The sequence below is a fragment of the Gekko japonicus genome, unplaced genomic scaffold, assembly GCF_001447785.1.
Source record: "Gekko japonicus isolate JY-2015 unplaced genomic scaffold, Gekko_japonicus_V1.1 scaffold602, whole genome shotgun sequence".
In the NCBI taxonomy this organism is placed as follows: domain Eukaryota; kingdom Metazoa; phylum Chordata; class Lepidosauria; order Squamata; family Gekkonidae; genus Gekko; species Gekko japonicus.
Genome location: NW_015170292.1, coordinates 577457 through 590580, shown reverse-complemented (window position 1 = coordinate 590580; position 13124 = coordinate 577457).

Here is a 13124-nt window from a genome sequence, read left to right as displayed (position 1 = left end):
TTCTTTGCACCATTCTCCCCCCATAAAATTAAACATTTCCCAACATTATGCACCCATAATTTCAACATTATCCATTACACATACATTACATCCATACCTGACATATGCTGAGTGTATAAATAAGGAAGAAATCATGAATACCAATAATATAGCATACAAATAGAAGACAAATTAATCTAAAAAAACAACAGTGGGAACCTTAGAACATTGCTAAAATATAAACAAACACAAAAGGAAACATTCGGTCATCCATATTGTGAATGACTAAAAGAAACTATTTTAAAACATTTGCTGTCATGTTTGTCTGCCCTTCTACCCCAGTTACTTCATAATTGAAAATACTGAAACAAACAGTGATCAGTGATCATCAAGCTGACTACATATCATAACATACCTTAACAAAACTGAAACAGCTCAAGGAAGGGAAAAGACAATTAAACAATGAAAACTGGGAATGATATGGAATACTATTCACTGCCAAATAATGGATTGCAATTTTATTTTTTTAAATGTACAGATAGTCACTAGTAACTTTGCAGGATGACTCCCATTTTTTTATTTTATTTATTAAAGTTGGGTTTTTCTCCAGGCTATACAAAGAAGATGTCTTGCTGGATGAGACTAGTGATTCATCTAGTCTCACAGAATGACCACCCAGTTATTCTAGTGGTTCATAGAACCACTGCTGATAGCCATGCAAATTTAGCTGTTCTTTCAGGGGGTTGACACTTCATATTTAGCTATAGGGTTAGATCTAGACAACAGTTTCCATTAGTAGAATAAAACTTTCCTAGCTCCCCTCTTACACAGCAGACTACTGATCTTCACAAAATTCTACTTTTGGAGGACAGGTGACCCTAATGAACAATATGAAGGGAGTCTGGAAAAGGAGAATGGATAGAAATTATTAATTTAATCAGAAGTCAACCCCATATCTAATAATAATAACAATAGTGATTGGGAAACATCAAGAGACTCAGGCCAATTTAGACAAGGAAAAGTTCTGAAGTACATCCGTAGAAGCAAGAGATGATTTGTACAATTTTAACTATGGCTTTTTTCAGAAAATATATCCATATGAAAAAATTCTATACTGAAAAATATACTATTGCTCAAAATGTCATATTCTGTTATACCATATCACAATAGATGGCGATCAAACACACATCAAAATAAGTAAATACACTGATAATCAATGATGTTCTTGATTCTGGAAGGCAACAACTGGACAATTTGAGAAAATATTTTTTTCACCTTTATTTTCATCACCACCTAAAGCGCTTGTAATGGAAACCAAAAGATTCCCAACCAGAGAAACATTATTTGTGCAGCAACTGTGTAATAAAAAAACCAGACAAGCAGTCTTCAATCTCGTTTTTCATTCAGAGTCCAGTGGGCGATCTGCCACAAATGCACAAGCTTTTCCAAATAAGTCTAGAGAGGCTTATTTGACTCTCTAGTAAACAGCTTGGCCGAGCCTTGTAGAAAACTATAGCTAGACACAGAGTTGCAGAAAATATCAGATACATAACTGTAATCTCCCATGCTTTCCCATCACTCGCTCAGAATATCTAACTACTGCAATTGACACAGAAACATTTCTAGCTGAAACACCTAAGATGTCGTATTTGTTTCTGAACTTATCCTTTCTGTTTTTTGAACTTACCCTTTCACTGATTTTTGTGCCTTGCAAAACCTGTTTCTTTCTTCTCTTTTATCTCTCTCATTATAATTTAATAGTTCTAACAACCCTATTAATTAATTACACCATTGATGTTTCATTTTTGGAAAACAAGGTCCCTTAATATTTCATTTGTAGGGGTACTCTCTTACACTGGAGACACTCCTAATTATCTTTTTGAGTATTATGTACTTTTCACCAGAGGCAAAATATAAAGACTGGGATGATACAAGGTACAGTCACTGGAACCTAGCAATCGTTAACCTTACTTGATGGTTGTGCTTGATCTTTATCCCCACTCTTCTTCTAAGGGATTTTGTGTGGCATTACTCCCCCCCCCCATTTTATCCTCACAACAATCCTGTGAGGCAGGTAGGGCTAAGAGAGGGGGGAAGGGGGGGAGACTGGTCCAAGTTTCTACTTTTCTACTTGTGTCTGAAAAGGGGAGCTTTGACTTTTGTTTGCCTTTAAGGTGCTAGTGGATTTGAATTCTGCTCCAGGGTCAGTCCATGAGCTTTGTGGTACAGTGAGGATTTGAACCCACATCCAGTGCCACACTCCAGTCAGTGTACCACATTGACTGTTCGAGAGGCCACAGCTCTTATCAACAACATATACTTCTGCTATTATTTATTTATAGCACTTCAGGCCAACATTCTCCAGTTACAAACTAAGGGGGTTTCCAGGGGGTAGCCATGTTGGCCTGCAGTCAAACAGTTAGATTTTAGATACAACATACACATTAGGACATCCCCAAGCTCTCCTGATGTCAAGATCAGCCATACAGTGTGGGCTGGGCAAGATGGCAGAGACAGGCCTGATGCAGGGGGCAGGCAAGGGTATATAGCAAGTCCAAGGCCCTAGTTGCATTTCTACATGGGAGAGACCCCTGATGGAACCCCAGATGCAGATGAGATTTTGCCACATTACAATCAGCACCATTATGGGGGGTGGGCCACTCATGCTGACCGGCTGGCCCATATACCCATACCTTTGGATGTTGACGCCCCACACATCATCTGCCGTCTTCACTCAGGAGACTCAGTACCACAGCCTATACCCATTTGCCCCAGAAACGTCTGTCCTCCTGCCTGCTCACCTTATGCAAGTGGCATGGCTTATTGGATGCCAGAAGTGACAAGGGGTGACCTGAAGACTCCTCCTCCTTTCAAGAGCATACCTGCGCACCTCTAGAACCACCCCCTCAGTCCATTTCTGGTATGAACTGCCTGCTCAAGATGGCTAGGGTAAAAAATGAGCAGATGAGCGGGATGGGGGCCTAATCTGTCACACTCCAATCAGAGATACTGCATACTAGACCTTCTGATATTATTTCATATTCCACATTTATAGTTGATTTTAGCCAGTTACTGCTGGTTTTGATGCAATTTATCCCCATGGCTTTACATGCAGCTTTAGTTTTCTAATTCCTTTGTTTGTGAAACACACTTGGTTCAAAATCTCCACGAAGAAATGTCTCTCATCTAAATTATGTCCCCTCTTAGATGACAAAACACACAAAAAAAACCCTAGACCTAGCAATGACCCCTAGCCATAATAGGGAATCTCTATGTTCAGAAGCAGTATGCTATTAAATATCTGTTGCTTGTGAGAAGCAGCCAGGGAAGATTATTGCCTTTTTGCCTCACCTGTGGACTTCTCCAAGGTATCTGGTTGGCCACTGTGAGAAACAGGATGCTAGACTAGATGGACCTTTGATTCAGCCAGACTTTTCTTGTGTTCACATCCATTCCTTACTAATGTTCAATTCTATTTAAAAAAAGAAAAGAAAAACAAGCCAAGAAGTATGAAATCAGGGATGCACACTTAGTGTGAATATTTCCTATTCAAGCAGGATGGAATGGAAACTTTCATTAAAGGTTTAAATAATTACTTGCAACTTCATGGATAAATGAATATTTCTATTATTATATCTCATCATGCATAAAATTGTCAGTTCATAGTTAAGATGTCCCCATCAGAATAAGCCAGTCCAGTTTGATTGTAACAGTTACATTTATTGCTTCAGCCATAAAGCCCGGATCATAAAAAGTATGTGTGGGGAAGGGACTGTTGAATGCTCTTAAAATCCAATTGCTTTTAAACAGGCAAATGAGTAATGGAGGATTAAAAGAACCATAAAAAGCAAGGGGCCCTGAGTCGTTACAATGTGGCTTTCGGATCAAACCATTTGGCAATTACAAAGCATGTTATGAAGGTGAAGAAATCATTGCATGTACATGTTGAACAGCAATCAGCCATGCTTAAAAACTATAGTCAAATGCCGTAGCCTGACAACCCAGATAACTTCAGAAAATAAGGGAGATTTCTTTGCCTTGGCATTTCTACTCTGTATTGACATCCCACAACCTCCTCACAGCCTAACTTCTAGAAAGCAGGAAGGCATCAATTCAAGCCACAAAGCCACTGTCAAAATACAGTGTTGCATTGATGAAAGTCATGTGAATAAGGGGGCCTTCTGGTATTGGCACCCACTCCCTGTCACCAATTCATAGCCCAGTGGGGAAAAATTAGAGGTGCTTGCCAGCATGATGCCAATGTGTGATATCACTTCCAGCACAAAACTGGGAATGACATAATCACATTGTGGTGACACTCTAGGATTCACCCCAAACTCTATGATTAAACCAAAATCATAGAATTTTATGTGAATCCTAGAGAATCCCCCCCCCAATGTGGCTGGCAATCAAACATGTGAACCCATAGGCCTTAGAAACCTGCACAATGATTGTTTCTTCCTGCCCTAAGTATGGTCACAGAAGCATACATGAAGCCACCTTGTGATAAGCCAGAATCTTGGTCTATCAAGGTCAGTAATGTATTGTCTACTCTGAGAGTGGCTCTCCATGGACTTACGTCTTTCACATCACCTACTACCTGATAGCTTTGACTGGAGATACCATGGATTAAACCTGGGATTGGTAGCATACAAACTAGTTGCTCTACCACCATGGCGCCTCAGTCCAACCTAAAAGCTTATGGTAGACACAGTTATTTTTGCATGCATTATTGCATTTAAAGGCCACTTTTCAGCTAAAAAAAATGGCTTTCAAATGGTTTACAGCAATGACAAAATACAGAAATGAACAGAAAGCCAACATGGGTGTGGTGGTTAAGAGCAACAAACTATAATCTGGAGAACCGGGTTCGATGCCCCACTCCTCCACATGAAGCCAGCTGGGTGACCTTGGGCCAGTCACAGCTCTTTCAGAGCTCTCTCAGCCCCCCAAATAAGGCTATCCCGCCACTTTAGTGGTGCATAATGCTAAAGGGCAAGGCTACCAGACAGTCTTCGGATCTTCTGGCTATCCTACATGTATCGCCACATGATAATTATTATTAATCATTACAGAAGAGAATTCAAAATTGAAAAATTAAAAGGTGTTTAGGAGGGAGGTTTAAGGGGACTTCTGTGTTAAGGCAGGATAGAAAGGTACTATCTGGCATCCTCTTCCTTAGTTAACCTGATGGTTGGCAGCAGACAGGGACCCTTCCTTGGGGCAGCTCCAATTGAGAAGCACTATGAGGTCATCCGCAACAAAATTTAAAACCAAAGGTGTGAATCATCCCTTAGATAAATAACCTGAAAACAAAGGCATTTTATCAGGAACAAGTGAACATGATCATCCCCCCCCCCCCGGGCTGGGTTTTTTTTGCTTTCACTGTGGTGCCTTTTTTTGGGGGGGGGGAATCAGATGTCCCTTCTCATCGAAACATTTCAGAAGCCCCCCTGTTGGGCCTTTCTACATTCAAGCTGGAAACAAAACAGCTTGAGTACAATCATCTGCCCATTTGGCCATTTGAAAAAAGAGAGTGAGAGAAAGAGAGAGAGAGAGAAAGAGATGAAAAGAAAGGCACAGGAATGAACTTCCAAATAAAGAAATTGATTCAGAGGCACAACCCTTCTATATTTCCTGATTGCCTCCTATGTATTCACTTAGTCTTAATTTTTCCTCTCTTTTTAAAAAAAAAATCTGTTAAATATGATGATGACAAAAATGTGACAAATAGTCAATGTAGCCAGTCTTCAGGAATTAAGTATTTTTCTTTCAAGACTGCATAGGGTTTTTTTCCTCCCCCAGTATGACAGTTTACTGGAGCTCCAAATGCCGGAAGATGAAAGAACCCCTGCTACGTTCAAAATAGTAACTGACATGTTTAAAAAATTAATTCCTTTGGGAAACAATAATCTTTTGGGTAAAGAAAGGTAATTTGGCACCCTCATGCTGTTAGGACCACAAAGAAGCCTGTCTCGGCTGAATCAATAATACCCGGCTTTTTTCTCCCTCGAAAAAGGAATCTAAAGATTCTACACAGGCATTCCAATAATAACAACTGAAATTCCAATAGAATGAAACATTCACTCTTTGACTGCAACGGCTTCTTGTGCCCATTGTGAGCACAATAAAGGCGGGCCTGAAGGAACCACAAAATGGCTGCTGTTGTATGGCGAGTTTTATACATGGACTCTTTACACTGTGACTTAGAGAGCCAGCTTAGAGCTTGGACCTGTGTAGTCCAAATGCCATACTCCTAGTCCTCCACATGGAACCACCAGCAGGAGTCACATGGAAGAGCTAAGTGTATGTACAACATGCTGTCATGTAGGGTCTTTATACCTACACGGTTGCCTGTGATTTGCATAATTGCAATGCCTTGAACAAAGCCACAGTCATTGTGCAAAGTGTGGTAGGTATATGTATAGGCCCCATGCATACAAGTGTCACCTCCAGGTGATCCCTGACAATTCCAGGAGACTGCTGCAGTCCAAATGGCTGATTGTTCAGGGGCTGTCTAACATATCAACCAGGCAGCCAGCCCTAACGGGGGGGTGGGGGTGGCGGCAATTCTGTACTAGAAACAGAATAAAATAAAATCCTCTCCTCTCTACCTTTTCTAAGATCAGCTAACTGAAAGCCTCCCAGGGTGCTTAAACTCCCTCTTCCCAGCTGCTATGGCACAACTAAAATTGCATTCACACATCTAGGGTGGCCAGCCTCCAGGTGGGGCCTGGAGATCTCCCAGAATCACAAACTGTTATTCCTCTGGAGAAAATGGCTGCTTTGGAGAGTGGACTGTATAGCATGATACCCCCACTGAGGTCCCTCCCCTCTCCAAACCTTGCCCTCTCCAGGGTCCACCCGAAAATCTCCAGTAATTTCCCAACCTAGTGTTGGCAGACCTGACATATACATACTTATCACACACATTGGAATCTCATCTCCCATCCTGAATTGGTCTAGTGGACATTTTGGCTGTGTCTCTTTCAGACGGTATGGAGGAAGTGAAGCATGATGAGTGAACAAGCCACTAGGTGCCTTTTTTACCTCAGCCTAGAGGAAGAAAGAAGACAGAGGAGGAAGAGGAAGAAGAAGAAGAGTTGGATTTATACCCCGCCCTTCTCTCAGAGTTTCAGAATGGTTTACAATCTCCTTCCCTTCCCCTCCCCACAACAGACACCCTGTGAGGTAGGTGGGGCGGAGAGAGCTCTGAGAGAACTGCTCTTGAGGGAACAGCTCTGAAAGAACTGTGAGTGACCCAAGGTCACCCAGCTGGCTGCATGTGGAGGAGGTAGGAATCAAACCCGGTTCTCCAGATCAGAGTCTGCCGCTCTTAACCACTATACCAAACTGGCTCTGCCTTCCCTTTTTGACTTCCACTTGATTTCCCCCTCACTCCTGTCCTTAGATTGGCAGTATAGAAGCTAGTTGCTTCTGGGCCAGGCGGGGATTTTCTGGAATTCCATCAGATTGGCTGCAATAGGATTCCTTTTTCACCTGCTTCATACTGTTGGCTCTGGGTGGGGTATATGTTAGATAAATAAGCTTGGCTTCAAGTGGCAAGACTCTAGTTAAAGCTTGCCACTTACCAGCTGTATGGCCAGGGAAGTGTGGGGAAGGGGATCCTTTGGTGCTGGGTGGCAGTATTTTGAACTCTAGCTGCTGTACAACATGTTGAGGAAGGGGGTGAAGCTCAAAAACTCTCAGCACAGAATTCTGGGCAAGCCATGAGAAGCAAGACAAGGCTCCAAGAACAGTGCTGAGTTTTGAGCTGGGGGGGGGGAGCTGCCCTTGAGCAACATGCCTTCAATGGGCCGCTTTAGAATTGACCCACACGAGCTAGTTAGTGACATTTGAAAGGTGCTGCAGACCAGTTTAATAAATCTAATTTAACAAATTTATACACGTCTTATCCTTTCCTTTCAGAGTGTGGGGGGCAAAGAGCTATGGCATACCTTTCATTAGCTCACTTTCCAGTGGAGCTGGTTCACTCGATTTTGCAAACTGAGGAGAAGCTGTGCGATGAGATGTTGAGTGACACACATGTCAGTCAGCCTCCAGCCAATCCACAGGAAGTTAATCACAGAAGCAGCCAGAATGGGTGTAAGGAAGGGCATGTTAGGTCGCACAACAGGAGGAGGTGGGAGTGTGCTATTCACCCGCCGAACCAGGTATTGTTTTTGGATAGCTACAGCTTAAAAAAAAAAAAAAGATTCATAGGTCCTAGTTGTTAAGTGTTCCTGGGAGTTTTATAGTGCTGCTGTTTCCAATTCGATGTATTAATTCCACATGTCCATAGAGCACAGGGGGATGTGTGATTAAGCAGGCGTGGGAATGCTCATTATGACTCAGACACGGACAGAAGAATCTGCTGGGCTCTTGGCTGGGTGCGCAACAAGCTGTGTGTGGTGAGCAATTTACTTGATGAATGGAGCAGTTTTTCTCCATTTATGAATTAGCTACTAAAGGGAGGGGGGTCACAAATCTGGTTTCCATCTATGTAATTATTTGATTAATGTTTTATAGGAACACATCTTAGCCTGTGGATTTCTTCATGAATTATGCCCTAGGACTACAGAGGCTGTGGGACTGTAACAGAGGACATATAATGGCATAGTTTTGCTCTGTGGCTGAATGCATCAGGAAAGAAAGAAAGAAAGAAAGAAAGAAAGAAAGAAAGAAAGAAAGAAAGAAAGAAAGAAAGAAAGAAAGAGAAAGTCTTAGACTATGACTTTTTAAAGTCTTAAACTCTCTCAAAGTTCTCAAAGATCTATTCTATCAAACTTCCCCATTTAATTTTTGATATCTGGGATTTGTGTGTAAAAATATATATATTTCTATTTAACTTCCAGACCTACAGTTATTTAAAAACAACAACCGCAGATTCAGTGTGCCCTTTCAACCTTGAAATATGCATAATGTTGCCATCATTCACTAGATGTGTCAATTGGTTCTTCAGCAACATTTTTCTGACAAACCCATTTCTCTACTGCTTAACTCTAAACAGGGAAATTGCTTAAAGGAAAGGCTGGATTTCTTTACAACACAAAATCACTGCAGTATTTCAGGGGCTCTCAAAAAGCATCATGAATAAAACATAGTCAAATACGAAGGAACTTTTTTTTTTTAAAGAAAGCCATGAAGAGCATTGGACATATGGGCAGGAGAATCTCTTTAGCCCATCAAGCTTTTCAGCTGAATGGGAGATATCCTTTGGAATCATTTCTAGCATGCTCGGTTATGGTTCATCGTTTTGACTGTGGCAGAAAATCTGATTTTTTGACAAAAACAGGATGGTTTAGCAAAGATGATATGACAGGATTTCCTCCGACTTTGCAATGTCCCAGATAAATGGGCAAATTTCTGCTTGCAAGTTCAAGCATCTTATCTCAAGCATTGCAAAACGAAACAAAATATAAAAACCTCGAAAACTAAAAGTGTTGCTACCAAAACAGCTACCACTCAAGAGGTTACATTTTACCTCTTCAACAACAGCAATGACCATTCTGGTATTTAAGTCAGACCCATATACATATCTGACATATGCAAGGACTCTGAGTCCCCTGCTTCCCACCAATGACTTCTGTAATGTATCCAGTCTGACCGTGTGGGCGGCTTGGGCTCCACGTGGTCAAGCACTAACGTCGAGCTTCGCTCCACATAACAAAGGACTAAGCGGATCCTAGCCCACACCTATCCAAGGGCTAGTTTCCCGGCCAAGAGCCTATGGAATTCTCGGCCACTGTAAATACCTATTGGGATGTGGGGGGGTGTTCTAGGTGGTGGTTTCACGGGGGATATAAGCCGGCCTGTGAGCCAGCTAAAGTTGTCTTGTTCTTCTCTAATAAAGTATGCTTGCTGAAATCACTTGACTATCTGCATACTTTTCACTGGCGACGAGGATGGGATTCATCTTCCCATGAACAGAGACCATGAACCGAGCATCGCATCAAGCTCCAGTGCCGAGAGCACTGCACGCTGCTCCACTTCGGCTAAGCATCTCCGGTTGCCGCTCACTGCACTGCTCCCAGCACTGAGCATCGCACCGCTGACCCGGAGAGCAGCACCGCATTGCTTCCCCCTCCTACAACCGCCGCAACCGCTCCAACGTCTTCCCTCCGTAAGATGGCTGCCGCCTCCGAGAGCCTCCCTGCCTTTGACATCTCCCAACCCTCGCAGTGGGAAACCTGGCTGGAGACCCTGGAGAGCCACTTCACCATCCATGAGGTCACAGACCCGAGTAAGAAAAAGGCGTACCTTCTCCGCCACTGTGGGATGGAGGCCCATCTCCTGCTTAAGGACTTGATAGCGCCCCAGCTGACCAAAGATGAATCTTACACCTCTTTGGTCAAGGTGCTCTCAGATCACCTGGCTCCCAAACCCACAAAGTTTGTGGAGCGCATGGACTTTGTTGCACAAGTCCAGGGCCCAGACGAAACTGCCTCCAACTTCCTGGCGGCTCTGCGCCGGGCCGCATCCAGGTGTTCCTTTTCCGACCTGGCTGAAGCACTCCTCAATCAGTTCCTTCTGGGACTATGGGAGCCTAAGCTCCAGAGGAAGCTGGTCAGCCAGGATGACCTGGATCTCGATAAAGCGATCCGGGAGGCCACCGCTTATGAGAAGGCCCACCAAGACCGCCGCACCAAGGCGGTCCATTGCACATGAGCATCTGTAGGTTCCGATGCCTCGGACGAGGAAGAGGTTCTACAGGTCCGGCCACGATCGTCGCAGCACCCTCATCAGTCGGCGTCCCACCCAGGGAAGGCATCCTCGGCCCCCTCTCCTCCGTGTGCTAGCTGCAGAGAAGACCAGAATGCCATCTGTCAGACGTGCAACAAATCGGGATACATCTCCCGGGTCTGCTGCTCAAAGGGACAGTGCCATAAGACATCCACCCACCAGACCACACCGGATCTTGACCTCCACACTCTCTTGGCCCACCACCAGCAGCACCTGGTATGTAACTTGCCCCCCAATAGCCCCAACAAAGTGCATGCCACTGTGCTTATAGAGGGGTCCCCTGCAGCATGGAAATCGACACAGGGTTGTCGTTTTCCATTATTTCCATGGAAACGCTCCACAAGCTGTGTCCCCAGGGGGAACCCCCCCCTTCAAAAGCCACGGGGTTTCACTTTGCGGGACTTTAATAAGAACCCCGTGGCAGTACTGGGCTGGGGCAAGTTCCAGGTGTGGTTCTGGGACTTCAATGGCCCCTTAGACCTGCTGGTTGTGGATGGGCGGCTCTCCAGCCTACTGGGACTCTCTTGGTTCGGCCCCCTGGGTTTGTCACTTACGGGGGTTAACCAGATCCGGTCACAGAATTTTGAGTCTGTGTGCACAGAATTTCCCCTTGTCTTCAATGGCACCCTGGGGCAGTTTTCTGGGGGCCCCATTTTGCTAGACCTCGACCCCGCTATCCGCCCTATCTGCATTAAGGCCAGGCTGCCTCCAATTGCAATGAAGCCAAAGATTGAGGCTGAACTTGACTGTCTGGTACAGCAAGGGGTGCTGGAACCAGTCGCATCCGCCCTGTGGGAGACCCCCATAGTCACCCCGGTTAAACTGAATGGGGACGTGCGCATTTGTGCGGATTACAAATGCACACTTAACAAAGCCCTACAGGCACACGCTTATCCGGTGTCAGTGGTGAGCCATGTTTTGGCCGCTCTAGCGGGGGCAAATTGAACTTAGCTCAGGCGTATCAACAGCTGCCAGTTGATGCCGCCACGGCCGAAGCTTAAACTATCACCACACATAAAGGGGTTTTCAAGGTACATCACCTGCAGTTCAGGGTCTAGGTTGCTCCAGGAATTTTTCAATCTTTTATGGATTCACTCCTCAAAGGGATCCTCAGAGTTCAGCCATTTCTAGATGACATGCTGATCATGGCACCGGACAGCTCGTCCTTCGCCGACCGGCTGCAGGCAGTGCTGCGGAGATTCAACACCGCCGGACTCAAGGTCAAGAGGGAGAAATGTCTCCTGGGGGTACCCCACATCAAGTTACTGGGCTTCGCAGTCGACGCCTCCGGCATCCACCCCATGGAGGACAAGGTGAAAGCCATCACACACGCACCCCCTCCCTCATCCACGTCAGAGCTGCAGGCCTTCTGAACCTCCCTCATCCACGTCAGAGCTGCAGGCCTGGGGCTTCTGAACTTTTACCACTCCTTCCTGCCCCTCTAGGCTAAAGTTGCTGAACCATTCCACCACCTCCTGGACAAATCCGTGCCCTGGGTCTGGGGTCCGCCTCAGGCTGCCACATTCCAGGTGGTCAAGGACCTGCTCATCTCAAATTCTGTCCTGGCGCAGGACAGCATTCACATCCAGTGAGTTCCAGGACTTCACCTAGTATTACAGGATCCGCCACGTCAGGTTGGCCCCCTTCCATCCGGCAACGGATGGCCAAGCGGAGCACATGGTCCAGACAATGAAGCATGCCCTCCGCCGTTTGGACTCATCAGACTGGGACTATTAGCTGGCTGCTTTCCTTTTCGGCCAGTGAACTATACCCCACACCACTACGGGCCGCAGTCCAGAAGAACTACTTCTTGGCTGCTGCCTGATGACCCGGCTGGACCGCCTGCAGCCAGACCAAGCACCAGCAGAGGCACCGACCATGGAGAACCATGAGGCAGCCCAGGAATTCTTTCCTGGGAATTCTGTGTATACCAGGAACTACGCACGGGGCCCCACCTGGATTCCGGCTTGAGTCGTGAGGATCAAGGGGCCCAGATCTTACGAAGTTTCCTGTGAGGACGGGCAGATCCTACACCAGCATATTGACCAGTTGCACCGCTGAACACTGTTGCTGGATCCCAATGACGTTGAAACCCAGGACACCCTGGAGACCACAACGCCACCACAACCGTCAACCCCACCAGCGACGTCTGCCACAGAACCAGTGCACTTCCCCTCGGGCGCACTTGAGGGCACCTTCCCTGCTGCACTGGGAACACCAGCACCGGGACCCAGGGCGCCACGCCTGGCCAGCACTCCGCTGAGTGCATCAGGGGTGGAGCCAGCGCCAACCCCCGAGCTTCACCGCTCTACTCATACCAGGAAAGCACCGGCACACTTAAAGGACTTTATCTGTGGTTGTGTTCTGGACCAAGGGGGGAGGGGTGTAATGTATCCAGTCTG